Here is a 22,651-nt window from a genome sequence, read left to right on the forward strand (position 1 = left end):
AAATAATGATCAAAATAAATGAAGACACACGAAGCATTTATAGTTTGAATAACTGGTAAGTTCAATACCATGTCAAAACTCTTCCTTATTTTCTATTAAGTAATTAAAATTGAAACCTGTAGACCTTTTCTCCCATGTATTTTTTTTTCTCCTCGGTTCTAATTTTTAAAAAAATCTCACTGCCTACTGGTTTTCTGTTGCCTGCTTCTCTTTTGCAGCTGCTCCTATCTTAGCTTCTGCATCACCTCATGGATGGATCCCTCTCACAACTTTCCCACTTGCCATATTAAAAAACAAAAAACAAAGCTATGAAACACCTATGCCAAAATTACTTAACAATGGATTCAAAGACACAAAGCTCAAAACGCAAATACAGTGATGTATCCCTACACCATGGTTTATGCATTACTATTCACTCACAAAGAAACAACAGTATCACAGTATAATGTACAGCTCCATCTTCATGACTAATCAACTGCAGATGCTTCATCAGTAAAATGGGATTCCCCCATGCCTTAAGAACCTGGCCTGAACACGTTTCTCTGTTATTATTTTTGTTGTTACTGCTGCTAGTGGTGTTTGGTTTGGCTTTTGTATTTTTTTTTTCTAGTGGGGGTAAAGGGAGAGAGGAAGGGTGAACAAATGCAATCATGTTATTCAGTATATACTATGTGGAAAATAAACTCTGTATCTCATGGACAAGTAGGGAGAAACTGGGGGGAAGTAAAGAAAGGGGTAACATTGTCCACACACACAAAACATGTACTTATTACCTGATTTACAAATTGGTAGCCTCTCTGTGCAACACCTTAATAATAATAAAATTATTTTTTACAAAAACAATACTGTGCTGTTGCTAGAGTCTATTTCATCTACTGGACTTTTCGTAAGTCCATTAGATCTAGATGGATATAGCTCATTGGCTTGGCTTACAGTTTTCTATCTATATATGATAAAGAATTTTCTTCCAATATTAAGGTTTAAAATATTAAAACTTACAAGAGTCCAATACAACAGGAAGGAGAAAAAATATTACCCAGCTGTATCTGTTTCTCACTATCTTTAATGAAGGGCATTATTTTCTCTAGTTTACCTATGCAAATACTAGTAGTGTTTTTATGGTTATACTTCCTGTGAATATTATAGTATCTGCTACATAGGGAGGATCAATAGAAAATGTTGAATAAATGAGTGAATTCATCAACCTTTCAGCAGGTAATTTAGAAATCGTTACCTGGTAGCAGTAACAGAGCACACACCAGAGAAAGCCTGAACACTGGGATTCATAAGTAGCAAATTTAAAAGTTCTCAGTGCTAGATTATGACATCAGTATTTAGCAAATTTCTTTAGGTTTGGAGAAGAAGAAAATTTAGATGGGCTTTCTCAAAGTAGTACTTTTTTCTTTTTTTGCATTTCAATATTGATATTTAATTAAATTCTTCTCTTTTCTGTTTTTAAATAAGTTTTTATTGTGAAAATACTGTACAGAGGGGTTACAATCACATAAGCAAGGTAATGAGTACATTTCTTATCAAGCATTGTTGCCTCCTCCTTTGTTTTTCCCCTCACATCTCTCACAACTACATTCCCTCACTCCCCTTCCACACACACCCCCAAAACTGATGATGACATCATGGTGTCAGAAAGATTAAGACAGCATCATAAGCCTTCTCTTGGTCAAAATTGCTCTCATTATAAACTCTATCAACAAGTTATGATCCCATGAGAAAAAAAACAAATATATCTGACAATTGTTCAGGATCAAGTATATTAGACAAGATTCTCAAATCCTACAATTGCTCTATGATGATGACTTAAAAACAAAACAGAAAAAAACTGTTTTTTTAAATATTTGCATTTATCCAATAAAATTAACTGTGCACACTTTATATTTCAGGCACCATGGCAGATACCAAATTACAAAAACATAGAAGATGAATTATTCATACCCTTATGGAATTTACTTAATCAGTCCCAATATTGGAAGACAAAAACAATTAATGCATTGTACTTTTGTCTTAGAGGTCCAGTGACAGATGGGACTTACAAGTTTCATTATTTTATCATTGCTATTTTTCTTTAGAATTTATTCCTAAAGAGAGTAATGTCATTATAATGTTACTTATTTACAAAAATGTAGTAAGAGTTATTTAACAAAGTTTGAAAGCTGGAAGGAGTAGATAAGTTTATATGAATTAGGGAAGGAAGAGGAACAATAAAATGGTGAGACAGCAGACAAAAGGTGAACCAGTCCACAGTCATACAAGACAATATGTTGGAAATGAACTTTACAACTTGGGGGATTGGAGAAAGGGAAATGGGAGAAAAATGAGGGAGGGTGTAGCAATGTTCAACAAGAAATGTACTTACTACCTATATGAGTAATTGTAACCCCTCTGTACATCACATTGACAATAAAATTAAATTACAAACACACACACATACACATAGAAATTCACTGATACACTGTCATATATCAAAAGAGAAGGCATAATTCTGCTATTAAAGAATGCTTTCTTAGTAATCTTAAGCTATCTAAACTTAAAATGCTTAATAACGTAATGTTAAAAGAATATTTCTTCTTTTTTTCCAAGAAAACATATACTGACCTTTGGAAGAAAACTATTTCTAGGATAGTTTCTGCTAGAAGTTGTCCTTATGAGTAAGCTTAGGATAGTGCTAAGAGCAAGTTCAGGTGGCTTTTGAGATCCTGCTCTGTTGGTGGAGCTTAATTTCTTGATTGAAGGAGGCAAGTGCTGTTGTTCTGTAAGATGAAAAGAATCTTAGACAACTGAAGATACAAATAGAAGTCATACAAACTAAATGGAGACATTGTAGCAAGGTGACGGCTGTTGGTCATGGGAGAAAACACTGCCTTGTAGAATGAGATGTATTTAGTAGAGAGGTCCATACATACATGTGCAAATAAAGAACAGAACATAGTAAGTGGCATTATAAATAACATTTTATACAATTATAGACAAAAATATAGTTTGGATGGATTTGTCTTAGAATGAATGCTAAAAAAGAGTGTATGAAGGAAAGAAAAGCATCTTTCTGAGACAAGAAGAGAGAAAGGGACATAAATGGTAATAAGTTCAAAATGCTCTTGGCATGCATTCCTATTGTCTGAGTTCTCTGTAAACAACATAGTTCTTAGTAATTAAATTTGAGATTTCAGCAACTGTATTTAAAATATTTCCATCAATATCAGATGTTTCTTGTTCTAGTCTCCTTATCACCCATTACATAGTTGGGAACTAATGGAAATTAACAGAGATCATCTGAGAATGGACCAAACTAACATATTGCTTTCTTAATTCTTCTATCTGTCATATACTCATGTATGATAATCCAGTTAATACCCACTCATAAGTACATATCTCTCAGTCTGGGTCTTGGCTATAACTTAATTGGTCTGAGTTCTCCAGAATTTATATTCTACCTTCCCTGTAGGTTATCTTTAATCTTCTTCATGGAAGATTCTCCTGATTTACAATTTTCATCCTAGAAAATTATACACATACTTATCTTCAATTATTTCACAATCAATAACAAAAATACAATATTGTCTAAAATAGAATCAGAAAATGTGTAAGATGTTATAAGTCTCAATATTCTTCAAAAACCTTCAAACATCAGCCGGGCATTGGTGGCTCACGACTGTAATTCTAACTATTTAGGAAGCTGAGATCTGAGGATCACAATTCATAGCCAGCCCAGGTAGAAAAGGTCATGAGACTCTTATCTCTAGAAAATGCTGAGAGAAAAAGCTCAGGCCCTGAGTTCAAGCTCTATGACAAAACAAAACAAAAAACCCCACCAACAGCAGCAACAAAACAAAAACGAAAGTTCCAAAAATTTTTCTCAAGAAAATGCCATGTCTTAACATTTTTTTTCAGAGGTGGAATATAGATAATATTTCACCTGACAACTGTGACTTATTAGTCATGTTTCCCTTAAATTTTACACTGAGAAAATTCATACTTTAAGCTATTTGAGGTCTATAAGAAATGTCTAATGTGGGTAGGGGAAAAAAAGTAGTATCCTAAGCAATATAGATTTGTCACTAAGTATTAATGAAAAGCTATTGCCAAGTTCAACATAGGTAGACACAATATTTGGCTATATATCTACTAACCAATAACCAGAGCTTTTTGTTTTTGTGTTTGCACCATAGTTATTACTCAGGCCTTGTACTCTTATTCACTGCTATATTTCTACCACTTGAACTACATAATGGTTATGGACTGAGAAGAATAATACTAGTTTGAAAGAGCAAAGTAACAAGGTAGGGCCTAATACAACTCCTGACCCTGCTAAGTACACATTTCATCTTTGTGTCCTTGTAGAATAGACTCATTATTCCAGTTTCTGGTTAAACAATGGAATTACTTGGGGAGACATTTAAAAATACCAATACCCAGGCCTATGTCAGATTACTAAAGTTAAATTTTCTCTGGTAGAGTGTTTGCCATGACTAGAAATTTTTAGTATCATCTTCCCAAGTGATTCTGATGCAATAGGAGTGTGGGAGTGAATTGGTTGTGACTTTATGCTTTATTCTGCATGACATTGTCAGAGCTTTCTGGACCTCAGGACATCATTTCAGAGAGACTAAAAGATGCATCAAACAAGATTTTAAAATACTGAACTGATGCCTTAATACAAATGATATTTTAGTTGGTGTTTATTTCATTTCTGGGATTTACAAATGTTCATTGCCATCAGCTTTATATACATATTCACAAAAAATATTTTAAAGCATATCATGATGTGAAAAATGCCTACTCTAAAACAATGTTACTTTTCGAATTTTATTACCTCTTCCCTCACTTGACCTCATTGAGTAAAGATAATTATAACTGATATCTTACGATTTTTATGTTAGACTAAATGTTGATAGATAGCAGAAAAGTACTCACATGTGCATAAAAGCATGCTTGTACATGTGTGCATGTGCACGTGTACACATACATTCATACACCCCTCCAGTTCCTTGTAGACATTTGGAAGTTGTCAGCAGTAGCATAATAACAGTCCTAATTATTAAAATTGCTCTTATGTGGAGAGAGATTTAGCATAAGACACCAACATGCACGCAATATGTTAATTGCATCAGGATTACTTTCTTTTCTGAAAAGCTGAAAATCTTGAGAATATTCCACTGGCTTTCATCAGAACACCTCTCAGCACCCCAGAGACATTCACGTTCTTACACACATTCCAGTGGAGTCACCAATAAGTTCTGATTTCATAAAGAATACAATGCCCCCACAGATACATTTTATTATGCTGTTTCTCCATCAGAATGTGTTAGTCTGTTTTTCTTTTTCTTTTTTTTCTTTTTTTTTTTTTTTGTGTGTGTGTGTGCCAGTTCTAGGGCTTGGAACTCAGTGCCTAGGCTTTGTCCCTGAGCTCCTTTTGCTCAAGGCTAGCACTCTACTACCTGAGTCACAACTCCATTTCCATTTGGAGATGAGAGTCTCATGGACTTCCCTGCCTAGGCTGGCTTTGAACTATGATTCTCTTAGTGTACTGAGTAGCTAGGATTACAGGCATGAGCCACCAGCACCAACTGTTTTTCATTTTTATACATACTCAAATTTTTACCAATTTTCTCAAATTATTTGCAATATCATAAAGTTGCTATAATTTAAATGATAAATTGTAAAATATTTCACAAAACGTATTTTTATTATTTTTATTTTAAAATGGTGAAAACAGGAATTATAGTTATGTAAGTCAGAAGAGTACATTTCCATTCAGGTAATGTCACCCCTTAACAAATATATTTTTTCAAGGTCCCAAGTAGATACAAAGCTGAAAAGTTGAATGTATCAAAATGATTTGTATTCTATATTCCAGTGTGGATATATATGCACATTATCATCTCAGGCAATTCAAGTGGAAAAATTTGAATGGTCTAACCTAGGCTTCTGTGGTAGCAGATGAAAGCTGTATTCAAAAATAGAGAAAAGGGCAGTTTATGTTATTTCACAAGGCGCAATGCTGGGCACTTACATAGAACTAAATTTAGGAATAAAATAAAATAAAACAAAAAGGCACATCTTTTTAAATTTTAAATGTTTACTATCATCTTTGAGTAGTTGTACGAAAGAATTGCCATTTAACAGAGCAGTTTATGAATACAATATATCTTGATCAATGTTACCCCTTCTCACCCATCTCTTGTCTATCCACTCCTCCTCTCATTCTTCTTAATTTTGCAGGATATACATTGAATTCTTGGCTTCATTTTTTCCCCTTCTTCTCTTCATCTAACACTTTCCCCATAAGCCCACCCCAACCCCTTTCCAGTACCTGCCTAGTGTTTTATTTGGCAGAACTTTGATTTTAACTAAGGAATTACACTATTTGAAATCTTGTTTTTGTTTTTGTTTTTTGTTTCTTTTTTAAAGGATCATGCTGTTTACAAATAGGGGGTCATATACAACTGGTAAATTCTTAGCTGGTAAGTTCCTTCAGTGCAGGAAAGGTTCAAATAGTGAAGCACTTTTCCAAGCACAAGTATTCTTTACTCTACAAACTACAGGACACCTTCTCTACCAGGCTAGTAAATCTAAGGAAATATTGGGTTTGTAAAACACCTACGTTTGCAGCTCTCAGGCAACTTTCTGTTAGGGCCAGATAAACAAGAGGAAAATACAAGTTCAAATCTAAAATTCAGGGCCCACAAGTGCATGTGTGTGTATAACAAAGCTAAATTGCTTTTCTGTTTCTTTGTCACCATATTTTTTTTTCCTGGGTGTCAGTCAGTGCAATGTATAAAGGAAAAAGGCAGACAATTTTTAGGAAAAAAATCTTTTATGTTATAGAGCCTGCCTTAAGACCAAGGAGTGTTGATCTTATTCACAAAAAAAAATGTATTTGATAAAAATGATATTGAATAATTTATGTAATATTTAATAATGGGATGAACTGTGGAGAATTCAGAAAGATACCACAGCACTTTAAATTATTTTCATGCCACTCAATTCCATAGGGACCCATACACCAGAATCTATTAGCATGAGAAATTAAAAAGAAAAAATACTATTTTAATTTGGAAATCAAATGGCTGTTTAAATGTTTGCTTTATTATGAATGATAAAATAGCAGTATTTTGATTAAGTAATTTGAATTTCAAGAGCACTTTTTATTAAAAAAATTAAATGAATGAGGTAGTGTTTAGCTGTGTTGTTTCAAACTGTGCATTGCTCTCTCTAAATTCTGAAGTAACTGACATTGAATAGCTCTATGGAGGCAATAAATTTCTAGAATCCAGTGATGTGGTACAAATAGCTCAGAAGCAGACAGTTTGGGGTTTATATTTTTTACTATGCCTCAAATATATCAAAGATACAGCAATGTAATTCTGATCTTCCACTGCCACATTAAATTTAATGTCATTTTAATCTGTTTATCTGAAGTTTGGAAATAATATTGGGGTCATTTTATCTCAACTACATGCTGAACTTGGGTCTGTAATTGTGTAGACAACTAACTCACAAAAAAGACGAAAAGGCTGGAGAGAAAAAGCAAATGTAGAAATGTTTTCTTGAATCTCCTTGATTGTCATTCTTTAGGACAAGCTGAAGCTTTTACCCTATCTCATGCAAGCCTTCTTCAAAATGGCAAGTAACATGACTTCTCTCTTTCTATATTGTGGCAGAAACTCACTTTAGGATATCTCAGTGGAATTTAAGGTCTAAGGGGAAAATATTACTCTCTTAGGAGGTCACACCTGCCAAAGCGATTCATTTCAGGTTGTAGGGCCAAAGGAAACACTACACCTTCAGAATCTGACTTTCGGGTGTGTTAATGTTCTACTCAATACACTAACACAGCTTGAAACTCAGATGAACTTTGCAGGGGATTACTCCCAGAGCACTCACAACTCTAGGAGGATTACATGAGATTGTGTATGTAAATGGAATAGTTTAAAGTTGAGCACTGAGAATATTAAACAAATAGTGGTTTCTCTTTACCTTTGGCATCTCTTCTCTAATTACTTCAGTTAAGGGTCACAGTCCCTTTCTTTTGGGTAATATTCTTCTCAATTTACAAGTGAGTAAGAAAATGGAAATGAAGAGGGCTAAAAGACGATTTCTTGAATCTTATCGCAATAAATATCAGAATCGTTTTTTGCCACAACCCATCTCATCTATCCTCCAAATAATAGGACACTATCCTCAGCCATTCCACCCTACCCGCTACTCCTTCAAAGCATAGAAACACCCTCAGAAGACCCAAATCCCAGCCCCTTCAGTGCCTTGAACTCAGCATTGTATATTTTTCTCTCTATTATTTTGGTTGAGCAAGAGAAATCTATTCCTTTTGTAGAAAAGAAAGAGAATGAATGAGATTTGAAAGAGATTGGATGATGTTTAGAGACCTTTATTATCCTCATCAATACCTAATTGTAAAAATTTAGGGAGAAAAAATGTAATTTTGAATTTTAAAGAAGTATGATTAACATTATACTACTTGACTTTCTCTTCTTCCATACAAATGTAATTTAAGGCATTTGGGTAATCGTTCACAAAATTGAAAGCTGTTCTGCAACCTTTTTTTTCAAAATGTTATAAATGGGTTCAAAATGAGATAAACCTTTTAACATAAATTTCCTATGTACTATATAAATACAATTTATTAAGAGATCCTCTATTGAAGTCTTTGGTAGTCACTTCTATTTGAATCCTGTATTCATTGTACATTCATAATTCTCTTTTGTTGAATGAATCTTACCGGCACTATTTCAATGAATCATTGTATAACTGCAGTGTCACTAATATGCACATATTTAAATAGCTTATTCTAAATATATGGAAAAATAATTTAGGTCTACAGTATTCTAGTTTTAAAAAATAACTTGTCCAAAGAGCTGGACCTTTGACTCAATGATAGAGTGCCTGCCTAGCAAGTACATATCTCTGAGTTTAAACACCAGTATTACCACTAATTTTTTTTACTTTTTTAACCACTAAATTTTTTATTTCTTTTTATTATTTTTATTATTATTATTGTGAAAATACTGTACAGAGGGGTTACAATTACATGGGCAAGATAATGAGTAGATTTCTTATCAAGCATTGTAGCCTCCTCCTTTGTTTCCCCTTCCCATCCCTTCCCCTCTCCACCCTCCACCCTATACTCCCCCCCCACCAAAGTTGTAAAGTTCATTTCCTACATAACAACTTGTACATCTCATTGTTGCAATGGGTCCACCTGTATTCCTATTCCGATTTGTTTCTCCCCTTCCCCTCCACAAATTATACCGACATCAAATACAGTGAAAGCAGGGGTTATACTGTGGAGGAGGGACATACGAAACAACAAAGAAATAATCTTATAAATGTGTTAGAAATAATCACATGAAAGAAAAAAAACATTTGAATACATATCTTAGGGTTCATTTCCCTAACATCAACTTATCTGACCTTTTCTTCTTGACTCAGACATATACCATGGTTTCCCTTATTTGCAATATCTAACCACTAAATTTTTAAGTATATTTTATCCAAACAATCTTTGCAGAAAGCATTTTTGCTGATATTTCAGATTCTCTTAGGTTTTCAAATTTGCAGATAGTTTTCTCGATATTTTGTACATTTATCAGCCCTTTAAGAGAGAATCTGTTTACCTAAACTGTTAAATTATTCACAAGTTGAAAATATATTATTGAATAAAAGGCAATTTTTCTTCTTTGTTCTTATATTTAAACACTTGTCCATTATTTTGAGCATAAAGTATCTGTTTATAGGCCATTTTGTTTTACTCCTATCTTGTTAATCTATTTATATTCAATAACTATTTTTCTATTAAGGAAATTGTTTTTCTTATTGAACTTAAGTCTTTATAACACATTTGTTAACTGTCTTCAAACATGTTGAAAACATGTCACTTATGTTGGGGAGTCTTCAATAATTAATAATTTTTCTTTTTTTTTTTTTTTTTTTGGTCGGTCGTGGGGCTTGAACTCTGGACCTGGGCACTGTCTCTGCGCTCTTCAGCTCAAGGCGAGTGCTCTACCGCTTGAGCCACAGCACCACTTCCGGTTTTCTAGTGGTTTATTGGAAATAAAAGAGTCTCATGGAGTTTCCTGCCCCAACAGGCTTTTTTTTTTAATTTAATTTTATTTTATTTGTGAACATACTGTACAGAGGAGTTACAATTACATGGGCAGGATAATGCGTACATTTCTTACCAAGCATTGCAGCCTCCTCCTTTGTTTACCCTTCACATCCCTTCCCAGCCTCCCCCCTCCCCCCCCATCCCAATCCTTCTCCTTCCCCCCCCTCACCAACGTTGTAAAGCTCGTTTTGGACATGACAACTTGTACTTCTCATTGTTGCCAGACCCAGCCTCCTGAGTAGCTGGGATTACAAGCGTGAGCCACCGGCGCCCGGCTCCATGAAACAGTTTCTTGTATATATGTTCTACTATGAAAAATGTATGGGAGAATATCAGGAGGAATCTGTGTAATTCAGTAGTTAGCATTCTATAATACTGCTCTACATAATGATGTGCAAACATGTGTACAATCCAAACATATGTTCAATCCTTCTGACAGACCTGCCAAAGTTGGTTACACTGCACTCCTAAACACTCCAGCATGCATTTCCCCTACAAGAACATTATTATTTTTATGAAACCACAACATCTTTACAACATGTAAGAAAATACTGATATTGATCCATCGTAGAATCCATAAAGACATTTCCCCAGTTCTTTCAAAATGTCTTCAGTACATAGGGACTCATATCTTATTTTTAGTTCCGTCAACCTTTAAGAAATTATATCCATCTATTCCTTGCTCTTTCATGATAATGATTTCTCAAAGGGTCCACATTATTATAACAGTCAGGCAAAATATATCTGACCAAAGTACAGCATAGAAGATGAGGTATACATCCTAATGTAGTATATCATGAATCAATATCTTCTACATTAAAGTCATATGACTATGAGCTAACATCCTATCCTTTTCATTGCCCAAAAAGTTGCCCCAGAAAAGTAAACCAAAGAATGTGGCTTTTATTGATCACTGATGGCTAATACCAATAATCCTCCCTATTCAGTAACCTGAAATCTGAGAATCACTGTTGAAAACCAACCCTGGCAGACAAATCTGAAAGACTCTTATCAGCAATTAACTAGCCAAAAGCTGGAAGTGAGCAGTGTGTCTCAGATTGTAGTGTACCAGCTGTGAGGAAAAACAGTACTGGCACAAGCTGAAAATAAAATGAGTTTTCAATGAAAGTCAAAATATAGATACCTACTTTCACTCATTAAAATGTACCCAATTTAAACAATCCATTCCTTCATCAGTGACTGCAAATTAAATCAATGCACTGCTCACAGCCACACAAATTGTATTAACCATATTTGAAAAAGAAGAGTCTAGCACTCTAGTTGTTCAAGTAGGGTCCAAAAACGGGACCCATTAGTCAGAGAAAACGCTTCATCTCTGTTGCCATGAAAACACTGTGAACTATTGTTTTGAAATTGTATTCAGTACTTGGTATGAATTTTGAGTTTGACAATTACCATTGAAAATAGATTCATATAATGAAGTTGTTGTAAACAAACTTTAAACCTTTCCAATAACTGAATTAAGTATCACTTAAGATTAAATTTAAATTAATTAAACTTTTCAAAAAAGACACTATTTAATGGAAGAGAAATTCAATTTGATTCAAGTTTTTAGATTCCTACACCACATTTAACACAATAAAACTCATAATATAAGCTTATTAAAATTTAGTTATTTAGGGAGATAAATCATATCTAGGTAGCTAGATAGCAAGAAAGAATAGGAAAGAATGACAAAGCAAGCTAAAAATGCATGCTTAATTTTGTAACACATATAGAATGTCTGAAATTGGAAGAAAATATGGCCTGTTTGCTATAAAGTAGGAGAAAATTGAGATTGGTTTTGAGCTTCACAAACAGCTGTTCCTTCAAAATGCATGTTTAATCTGACCAGATTTTTATATGCTTTCATAATTAACTGTGACAAAGAGGAAATTATTATAATTAAAATAAAGTTTATTTTATATTCATTTACAGTGACAGATAAACACTAAGTCCAATTGTAATTAAAAGGAAATTTATAGTGCATCTTACTTTAAGTTTACATAACTTATTTTCCTATAGTACACAAGAAACATTAGTAACTTCAAACATTAACTATTTCTTATACTGTCAGAGATAAATTATTTCATTTTTTCGTGACAACATTAATATTTTATTCAAGTGCTATTTATTCTGCTCCATTTTTTCAAGCATAAAAATTCCTTATTTCATAATTTTGGAAATCCTAAGCTCTGTATTTTATCATCAAAATTCATAGAATAAAGTACTACTGTAATCACAACTCATTGCAAAATTGACTGCTTGTCCTTAAAGCAGGAAGTAATCAAATAAGACCATTTTTAAACAATTAAACTCACACATGACAATAATGGGAATGGAAACTAAAAAGTGATAAAGTGACTTAACTTGTGGGAAGCAATTTATATTTAACCCAAAAATAAAAGCTTTAAAGATATTAACAACAGCAACAAAATGATATTACCCACATTGGTCAAGAAGCATTGTATTCATAAACTGACAGGTTGAACTGAAATGCTGTAATTCAAACTACTTGAAGATAATAAAAATAAATATTATACTTATAAATATAATATAGAAAAATAGAGATATTAACCAAATTCTATGACTTCATGAAGACTTACTGAATTATTATTGGTTAGAGTACAACAAAAGACAAATTACTTAAAGATACTTTCAAGCAAAAGGGTGTCTTGATGGGGTAAATAGTATAAAGAACAACAAATCATACACACACACACACACACACACACACACACACACACACACACACACACACAAAGAGCAGAAGTTTATGCTTCTCTAACCAGAGAGCTTAATAGTAGATATTAGACTTCCAATGAACTCAAGTATGAATGCAGTTGTCACCAGTGTAAAGAAACAGACCTCTTTATACTTACAGGAATAAACCACAATAGGAAGGAAAACCCTCCCAATCTGGGAAGTATGTGGGATGCATCGTCCTCAAAATGAACCAAGTATGAGAATTTGGATAAACTTATTGCCTTGGTGAAGTTTTCATTCTTATATGGACAAAATCATCTTTTTCAAGTTCAGTGAGACCCATTTTTTCCATAAAGGACTTTCATAAAATGAAGCTTTTCATGCCATTAGTCATTTTGTAATAAAGTCTAATTTTTTCTTGAAAACTCTGGGATGTTTTTATTTATTCCCTTGTATAGGATTTCTCAGCTACTGTTGAGTGAATGGCCTCTTGTGACATACAAGTGCCCTAATTCAGACACAGACATTGGCCCTAGGGTAACTAAAAACATGCCACGTTGATGCATTTGCTAAGGAAGTTACAGACTATCATTGCTTTTATAACTGCTTCTGCAATAAAGAATAATTTGAGTTTTTATTGTTTCATTTTACAAGGGCCAATAAAATGAATAATATATATCCTCATAGATAATAAAGACAAGACCACTGCTTTTACAAGAAATGTGGCAAAAAATAGAAATGTGAGAAAAGAACCCAAAGAAAACAAAATAAAACATTCTTGTGACTAAATATCCTGCTTTTTAAATTATATTCCAATTGTGGGTAGTACTGTCCATGTGTGTTATATTACATCCTAAGAATAATTTTTGTCACTCCACATTCTGCTAAATAAGCTACTTTTCTCCCATTTGATAAAAAAAATTACTGAAAGCAAAGTAGCAAAGTTTTCATATATAGCATCTATCCATTACTTTCTTCAGGTCTCCGAAGTGAGAGAAATCATTTTTATCTATAATAGAGGCAGTTCGTTTAGCAAGAAGTGTTGTCTTGACCTAGTTCATCCTGATTATGAGCAACCAATTTCAATAGGTAATTTCTACAAGCAGACTCTTCCATTTACTCAGAAAATGAGGGGAAGCCTGGATTGGAAGAGGAGATGGAAGAGGGGAGGGAAAGACAAGCAAACAAGGAAGTGGAGTAGGTAAGTGCTGAGGCAGGGATAATCAGAAAGGACACTTCGTGCACATTATGGACCCACTGTGAAAATAAAACTGGAATCAAATTGCCTGCCCAAACCACTTGAGACACTCTGCATCTTTAATTTTTAAACTTATGAAGACACTTGACACAGAAGGGGATCAATTATCACGAGTTCTCATTGCAAATACTTAAGCAATACCACGGATCAGAGTCTGTAGGAAAATTGCAGGCTTGCAGCCACGTAATGGGAACTAATTACCCTTTTCTAGGGCCGCTTACCAATTGTCTCAGTTAGCAGTAATGATCACATTATTTTGATAAGGTCTGATGTGATAATAAATTTATACATTTGCTGATGGTATCATTCTGGTCACAAAAACCACCAAAACATCAAAACAAAAGGGGATCCTCGCATTGGCTTGTTAGGTATTTAATTTTTTGAGATGAATAGTTTGGCACTATTTTAGAATGAAGGAGAGATATATGTTATGGAATAGATGTAATTCCAATCTTGAAAATAGGCTGGAAGAAAATGGAGACAGCACCTCTGTAATAGTTTATTTCATGTAAACAAAGTAAAGAAATGCTTTTGCTAATGATGGTTTTGAGAACTTGATTAAATTCAGTCTTTTTTCTGGATTATTGAGGTCAGTTTATTATGGTTATTATTATTATTATTTTACTATACTATCTAAGAGTAATTGGCTGATTTGTAAAAGTTGCCAACCTTTTCTTGTTCCGTCCCCACAAAATCTAAGAAAAAAATAACAAATTGATTACAAGTAAAGAAATTGAATTGAAGGTTTCCGACCTGGGCCGGTTCACCCCTCCTTAGGCAAACCTGGTGTCCCCCCTCCCCCTCCTCCCGCCCCGCCCCCGGGAGATCACCACATGCTGAACTTAGTACAATTTAGTGCGGACACCCAATAGGCATAGCACACTGCAGCTCAGAACTCCTGGAATCAAGCGATCCTCCGGGCTCAGCGAGTAGCTGGGATTACAGATGCGCACCACCCCGCCTGGCTGAACTGAAGGTTTGAATTCAGGTAAACAAAGCCTTAGAAAGTGATATGAGGGTTTTCAAACTTATGACTACCAATAAAAAGGTAAACCTCCACTAATAATCTATATTCTCTTGAGAAACCTCCAAGGGGTTACTCTTCTGTCTGTGAAAACTACCAAATAGACATAAGTGTAAAAACTGAGTGCTTCCGTTCTTATTTCCATTTGTATCTCTTTGCATCTTGCCTTTAGATAAGTGAGTTTAGTATTATTTTTTATTCTATTAAAACTATTATAGTCTATAGATCAAGAAACTATTAATAAATTTATTATTATTAAAACTTTTGGATTAACTATCATACATATACTAAAGGTATTTGCTTCATGTAAATATGCATATATTTCTTATTTAATATATGCTAGAAATATTATAAATAATTCACAACATGACCAAGGTGAGGAACTATTAAATCAGAGCAACTTGGGAAGTAGAGATTGCAGGATTGAGGTTTAAGGCCAACAAAGGTATAAAATTTGCAAAACTCCATTTCCACAGCATACGTAATTGTTACCCCAACTGTGGGAGGAAGGCAGGGCTGAGCTCTGTCAGCCCCAGTGGCATGGGAAGCAGAAGTAGAATGACCATAGTGCAAGCACTCCTGGGCATAAAGTAAGAAACTCTGTCTAAAACAACCAACTGTAAAAAGGGACATGCATGACTCAAGCGGTAGAGTACCAAGTGCAAACCCTTGAGTTCAACACTCCCAATAGTGCCACAAAATTTTTAAAAAATAAAATATATGTAACATGTATAAGGCCCTGGGTTCAGCTCCCAGCACTAATATCTATTTATATATATCTATATTTATAGATACGATATATTCAATATACAGAGATATGACAATAAATTGAGAACATCTGAATTTTAAGGTTATTTTTAAACATTACATATACATCTTACATAAAACATACACATTCTAATGTATATTTTATTCATTATGTATTTGAATTTAAAAGATTAAAATAAGATATTTATACAATGCTAGGTAACTAAAACTCAGCATAAGGTGAATACATGCTGCTACTCTGTCTCAACTCCATGTAGAATCCAAGCATATAGGATTGAAAAGCTACAATTCCTTGTTGATATCTGAGCCAATATGATTAGCAAAAGAAATAGTTTTTCTTTTGGTGTACTTGGAGTGAGGGAGAGGGGAACGGGAGGGGGAGCTGGAGGCTGTTAGCAGTGGGATGGGAACTAACAGCATTACATGCTGCAAAAAGCAATTGCCTGGACAATTTTCCTAAGCCAGAGCCAGAGCCAGAGCCAAGCAAATGAAATACTCTTCACTCACCTCTATGTCGCCATGAGAGTGAAGCAGCAGAGTCATCTCCACAGGGCAAATTCCATGACATAGATTGAATTCTGTGGCCAATTGCATGGCGGCTTGGGTCTGTCTCAAGTACAGAATTTCAATATTGAATATTTTATACATTTTTTTTCTTTTCAGAGATTCACCAAAAAAAATTTTAAAAAAATCTTTAATAACACGGGTATATTTGCATGACTCCAACAAAAGAAAATACTGAGTCAAAAAAGAGATGTGCAAGAATGATGTAAATTTTTATTATACTAGAATAATATTAAGGTCAAGGCAAAGAGAACAATAGACAAAAGTCCCATTTTAAAAATTAATCAATACCGTGTCCTAGCTAAATAAATATTCACCAAAACTTGACCATTGAAGGTTGAGTATACTTCCCCCCGTTTTAGAATGTCATATTTTTTTTGAAAAATGATCCCTTCACTTCTAAAATGATAAGAATAAACTGAAAATTGTTGTTCATTGAATCAAAAAGGTCAGTGTACACATAACCATTAAATAAGTAACTACCATTCCTTAACTTTCTAGTGTTCAGGTTGTTTTGTTTAATTTCAAATCAAAACTTTGCAATCATGATAGCACTTTATTTTTGTTTTTACATAAAACTGGCACAGATAGGTGGACAGGGTATGGAATAGCAAAATGTGGATCTTGTTAAAGGAAAAGATTCATAATACTTGTTAAAGATTGTAAGACTGACTTTAAGCATAGCAACCATTGCAATCGCATTTTGGGGTTGCTGGGGGTTGGATAATGGAAAATTATTAAAGTAAATCATCAGAGGCAAAGGGCATTCTGTCTTCAATCCTAACTATTCACACTTTTCTGGGGGCTGGTAGGGAATGAAAACGCTAATCAGATATTGAGGGATCAAACATCAAGGCTAAATTCACTTAAAAGAGTTCTTACTAAAATTGTACCTTACAAGGAAACCAACATTAGCCCTAGGAGAGAATTCAGGAAAGAACTGAAGTTTGGTAAAGAATATTTTGTTAATTTGAAGAAATAGGTGGAAAATAGGTGGTAAAGCAAAAACAAAGGAAAAAATGGTAGGAAAAGAAAATAAATAAAAAGAACAAATAAAAATAAAAAGATAAATAAAAAGAACAAAACTTAGAAGCAAAAAATGTTAACTGCTGGTGTGATGATACACATTTATAATCCCAGAGACTAAGGCAGGAGTTCAGGGCAATATATACATAGTGCACACATGTATATGTATATGATACATATAAATGATATATTTGTATAAATGTGATATGTATATCTACATATCACATATATGTGTATATAATGTATATATATACACATATATATAAATGTATACACACCTATTGTGTAAATTGTATAGATCTATACATATGTGTATATATAATGTATATGATCTAATTACGTGTGCATATTACGTGCACATAATTCCAGATGGTATCAATCTCAAATGTAATCACTTCACGAAATCATTTTATTTTCCTGGTTTGGCACAGCAGATTTTATCTGCTTTGGTGTTTGATAGTCTTTCTTGGAGTATGACTTATATTCTTGGGCTGTCTCTTTCTATATTCAGTCCAATACTTTTTCTGAACGTTCACCATGAGCTTCTTCCCCAAACTACCACTGCACATGCTATGAACCTCCTAAAGTATCCCTGACCCACTGTTTTTATGTTAATATTGTCCTCTCTTGCTTCTGGCTTCTTAGGATTTGATTTCCCACAGGCAACCTCAAGGTGCATGCAAACTATAAGAAGACAATTACCAAGTAAGAGGAACTTGTCTCTCTTCCAACACTATACAACAGAAGAGAATCAGTTTGCCTTGCTAGAAAATTGATGCATTTCTCTATCCCTTTCATATATCTATAATTCCCCTTATCTTTCACTACCAAATATCATCTCCAACTTCTTTCCAGATTCTTTTCCAATCAAAGCATTGAATTCTTTCAATAAGATCACCAAACTCAAAATGAATACTTTTGTTTACAACTTAAATTAATATTATTCTATCATTTGCCTAGAATTAACATATTTTTTGAGTTTGTCTGACCCAACGGAGCCTCAGTTTCTCCATCAATTGTAATAGCTTCTTCCTTCAGTTCTTAAAATTTCACATGAAGTTTGGGAGGTAGCTCAGTGGCAAAGCATTTGCCTAGCAAATGCAATGTCCTGGGTTCAATCTCCAGTATCCAAAAAGGAAAAACAAAAAGTACAGTGAAGATTATACATGAGATAATCTATATAAAATGATGACTACTGTGTTGCAAAGAATGAAAAAATCTTTAAATGTTTATTATTGTAATCCTTTACATTACTGTGGGCTGTTGATGAAGGATTCATTGCAAAATGTGGTCCATGAAACCAGCTACAGTATTAAGATTTCTCTGTCATTTGTGAAGCTAAAGGAATAATACTGTTCCATTATAATCTCTTGATATCAATGGAATAAAGTTATTGCTAATGATAAACTGGCCTTTTTCTTAGAAATGACATTTATTTCCATAAATCAAATGTGCTAGTCCAGAATAAAGGTATATGTTTGAATGTTTATCTTTATTTTCCAGAACTTCTGCTTAATCAATTTAATCTTAAAAAATAATAAATGTAATACAGATCATATGTCTATGATAATTGGAACTCCTTCATAAAATAGCATGGACACTGCCTAGGCCCTGAGTCTAAGACCCAGAATGCCCACTGCAAAATAATAGATGAATAAATAAAGTAATTAAGACAAGCCAATTGACCTACTTGAAATATATGGTTCTGAACCTGAATGGAAACCAAGTGAACTACATGAAATAACCTAAGTTAAAACCACTACTGCTGCATGAGATAATTAGTATATAGGGTAAAATAATACAATATAGCTCTTTATTTTTAAAATTAGTTCATATTTGAAATAAAATTTATCTGCTCATCATTTTATATCCACTTCACCAATTTAATAAAAATATAATCTCATATTCTTTGGAAAATAGGTGTGAAGTTATAAAGTTTTGTTTGATGACAAGTTTTGTGCACCCAGATTGTTGGTATCCCAGACAATTACCCATTCATCCTGTACGTTACCACCATTCTGAGGTTGATAGGGATATTTTCTATCCACGCTTTTATACTTACATATGTTACTACATGTGGGTTTGCAATGATGTCTGTATCTCTGCACAGAACATTTATTTTCATTTATCTTAAAAATTCCAAATAATTGGTATAGTGCATGAATTCTTCAGAGTTTGTCTTTTTTCTCAATATTTTATTTTAGTTTTCACTGTGATGCTGTATATAAAGTCATCTACCTCTAATAATAGATGTTTGGTTTTATTTCTGGCTACTTACTATAAACATCATTGCTCTGATTACCCGTGCAGATATTTTGTTGTGCACATATGTAACCATTTTTCTGAAGTAAATACAGCATTTAGGATTGGAATGCTGTGTCCTGGTAAGCTTAACTAGATATTGGAAAATTGTTCTCAAAACTTGTATCAACTTTTACAATCACTACCATCCTGAGAGGGTTCCCTTCACCCCATATTCTTACCAGCAACAGTACTGTGAAGATTTTATTTTTTGAATGTTTATTGTTCTGCTGAATGCGATTTGAAAGCCAAAGTTAAAACAAATTTTCAAATGAATGTCTTTTAAGTAGTCAATTGCTGGGTTGTGGATTTGAGGTAACTTACTAAATTCTCATTTAAGTCATATTGTACCTGTTTGAAATGTTACTGTGTGTGATCTTTTGAGTTTTCCAAGAAATGACAAGTGAAATACAGCAGATGGCCCTTCTTACAAAAGAACAGAGAAAAATATTTGCCCCATCTCTTTTTCCCCATGGCCTCAAGTAACCAAATATCTAACAAAACCTCACTTAAACAAATCAAGTTATTTAAAATCAATTTACACTTTTTGTAAATACAGCATCCTTAGAAATCCTTCTGGTCTTTTTCTTTCCCTTTATCCTTTTCCTCAGGTGATTTTGGATTCTTCTACTTTTTGCTTTTAAAAAAAAGTCTTTAAATATATTCAAGTTTTTAAAACACTCTTGTTCATTGCTTCAGACATGGAAAGGATTTCAGGTTCCCACAGGGGTTTTGTACATGAATCTTTTCATGAACATAGCATCAGTAATTGAGGAATTCTTTCATTCTTCATTTGGAATTCAACAATCCTAAGAAATCTCTTTGTCCTAAAAAGCTGGTTTAGTTCATTCATCACATTTCCATCATAGTTGCAGCACAACCTATTCAGAGTCAACTTTCTAAAAAAAAAAAAAAAAGGGGGGGGGGATCTTTGTATTTAAAATTCATCTCCAGAAGATAGTTTTCTTTTTACCTAAATGATAATTTCTACAGTACGCATTCACCAGTAAGAAATGTATGAGCTGAAGACTATTAACTTTGGGTTTCTGTTTTGTTATTGATATTTGAGTAATTACACCTGCATGGGGTCATGATTTTATTAAATAAGTACAACTTCCTGAATGTAACCATATTTTTAATGAAGAAGATTTAAGCTCTTTAGAAACAATCAGTATATATTTCCTTCCATACGGGTACTAGAGTTATTCATCTTGTAAGACTTTATATTTGACCTTTGTGACTTATATTTTCATGATTCATCAAAAATCAGATAGTCATAATATTACACAGCTTTCTTGTGGCTTCCTCTTTAATATAATTTCTACTCTCCTAAGCCACTTACTACTTTTCATCTTGAAAATAAAACTGTTGCTATGATTGGCATTGGTGGCTCAAGCATATAATTCAGCCTACCCAAGAGACTGAGATCACAGGATCATATTTTGAAATTAGTTGGAGCAAGATATTTTTAACAAGCAAAACATTGAATTGGAGATATGGTGTAAGTGGCAGAGCATTATCAGCACAAGCACTAGACCCTGCGTTCCAAACCTGATACTTGCAACAATAAATAATTTCAAAAAATAAATAACTGTTACCTAAATTTCAAGGCCCTCAATAACTTCTCCCAACCTATTTGTACTGATTTATCTTATGGGAGTCTTGTACATTCTATATTTCAATCAAATTCCTTATCAGTTCCTCATTTTCCTTATTAAAAATTCCTGTTTACCACTGTGTATTTTATTCCTTTACATTATGAGCAATACTACAACCTACTGTGAAAAATATGATATTAGTTTTCTGTTCCTGATATAACAAATACCACAGATCCAGTGTTTTCAAATAACAGAATTTCCTAGACTTTTTTGGGCTATAAGTCTAAAGTAAGTCTTAAGGGGCCAAATACAAGTTGACATCAGAGTTAGGTTCTTTTTCCAGTTTCCTGAGTCCACTCATAATCTCTAAATTCTGATCTTCTTCTCTATGAGGCCAGAATGTATCTTTCTGATTGGCCTATAAGCACAACACTGTTTCTTGCCACATGGGGGAAGGTTCGTGAGCATTTTAATGGCCCTTGTAATTAGGCTGGATCAACTGAGATAATCTCATCTCAATTCCTTTAATGTAGCAGCATCCACAAAATCCTTTTTGTCATATACCAGGATATATTATGGGTTCAGAAGATAAACACCTGGGTGGCTTTAGAGACCATTACTCCTGTCAACATCTTCTTCCTATCATTTGGTCATGTTTACTCCTAAAATTGTATCATAAAGAGGGTAGTTCATACCAAAAGAGATCATTCCATTCAACCTTCCTTTTTTTTTTTTTTTTTGGTGAAATGACCATTCTATTTACTGCCAAAGTAGTCAACATTTAGCCAAGAGTCATTAAAAATTAAGTAAAATTACTTATTCTTTTAAGCCTAGCTTAAACAATAACATTTTTAAGTTTCAATTATGATAGTTTAAGTCAATTTTTCACCTAAAATTTGTCTAGCATTTATTATCCAGCAAGTAATTTTTATTTTCCTGTTTGTTTTCTATAACAACATTAATGCTCTCAAATGATCTACTGATTTGTCTTCCAACTGTTTTGTGATGTTACTATTTTAGTGTAGTCGTTTTATTATTTTCTCTGTATGTCATTTCTCAATCATTTATCTGATCATTCTCTGGAGTTTATGTTGTCCACTTTACTAATCTAGTTCAGTGTTCTCTCTAAAGGCAAGTGTCTCTCTTTCCCACACTATCTTCCTTGTTGAGCAGATCTCTCTAATTTATCTCTTGTAAAAACAAAACAAAACCACACTACAGTAGATTTCCTCATATAGGAGCAGCTGTACATAGTCTTGTCTTAGCTT

At 33.5% G+C, this 22,651-nt stretch overlaps 1 protein-coding gene across 5 annotated transcripts in view; it reads right to left on the bottom strand.

Annotated features, from left to right (window-relative positions):
• Positions 1 to 22,651, bottom strand: part of Csnk2a2ip (casein kinase 2 subunit alpha' interacting protein) — an 80,830-nt gene that overhangs the window by 24,771 nt on the left and 33,408 nt on the right. For 3 of the 5 annotated variants that reach the window (XR_011373435.1, XM_070028770.1, XM_070028769.1), the window contains exon 2: positions 2,611 to 2,765. The exons of the other annotated variants lie outside the window; for them this stretch is intronic. The gene's annotated coding sequence lies outside the window, so the exon portion shown is untranslated. The remainder of the gene's footprint in view (positions 1 to 2,610; positions 2,766 to 22,651) is intronic. 5 annotated transcript variants of the gene reach the window in all.

Source organism: Dipodomys merriami, unplaced genomic scaffold (genome assembly GCF_024711535.1).
Source record: "Dipodomys merriami isolate MVZ:Mamm:240054 unplaced genomic scaffold, mDipMer1.0.p SCAF_2, whole genome shotgun sequence".
Classification (NCBI taxonomy): domain Eukaryota; kingdom Metazoa; phylum Chordata; class Mammalia; order Rodentia; family Heteromyidae; genus Dipodomys; species Dipodomys merriami.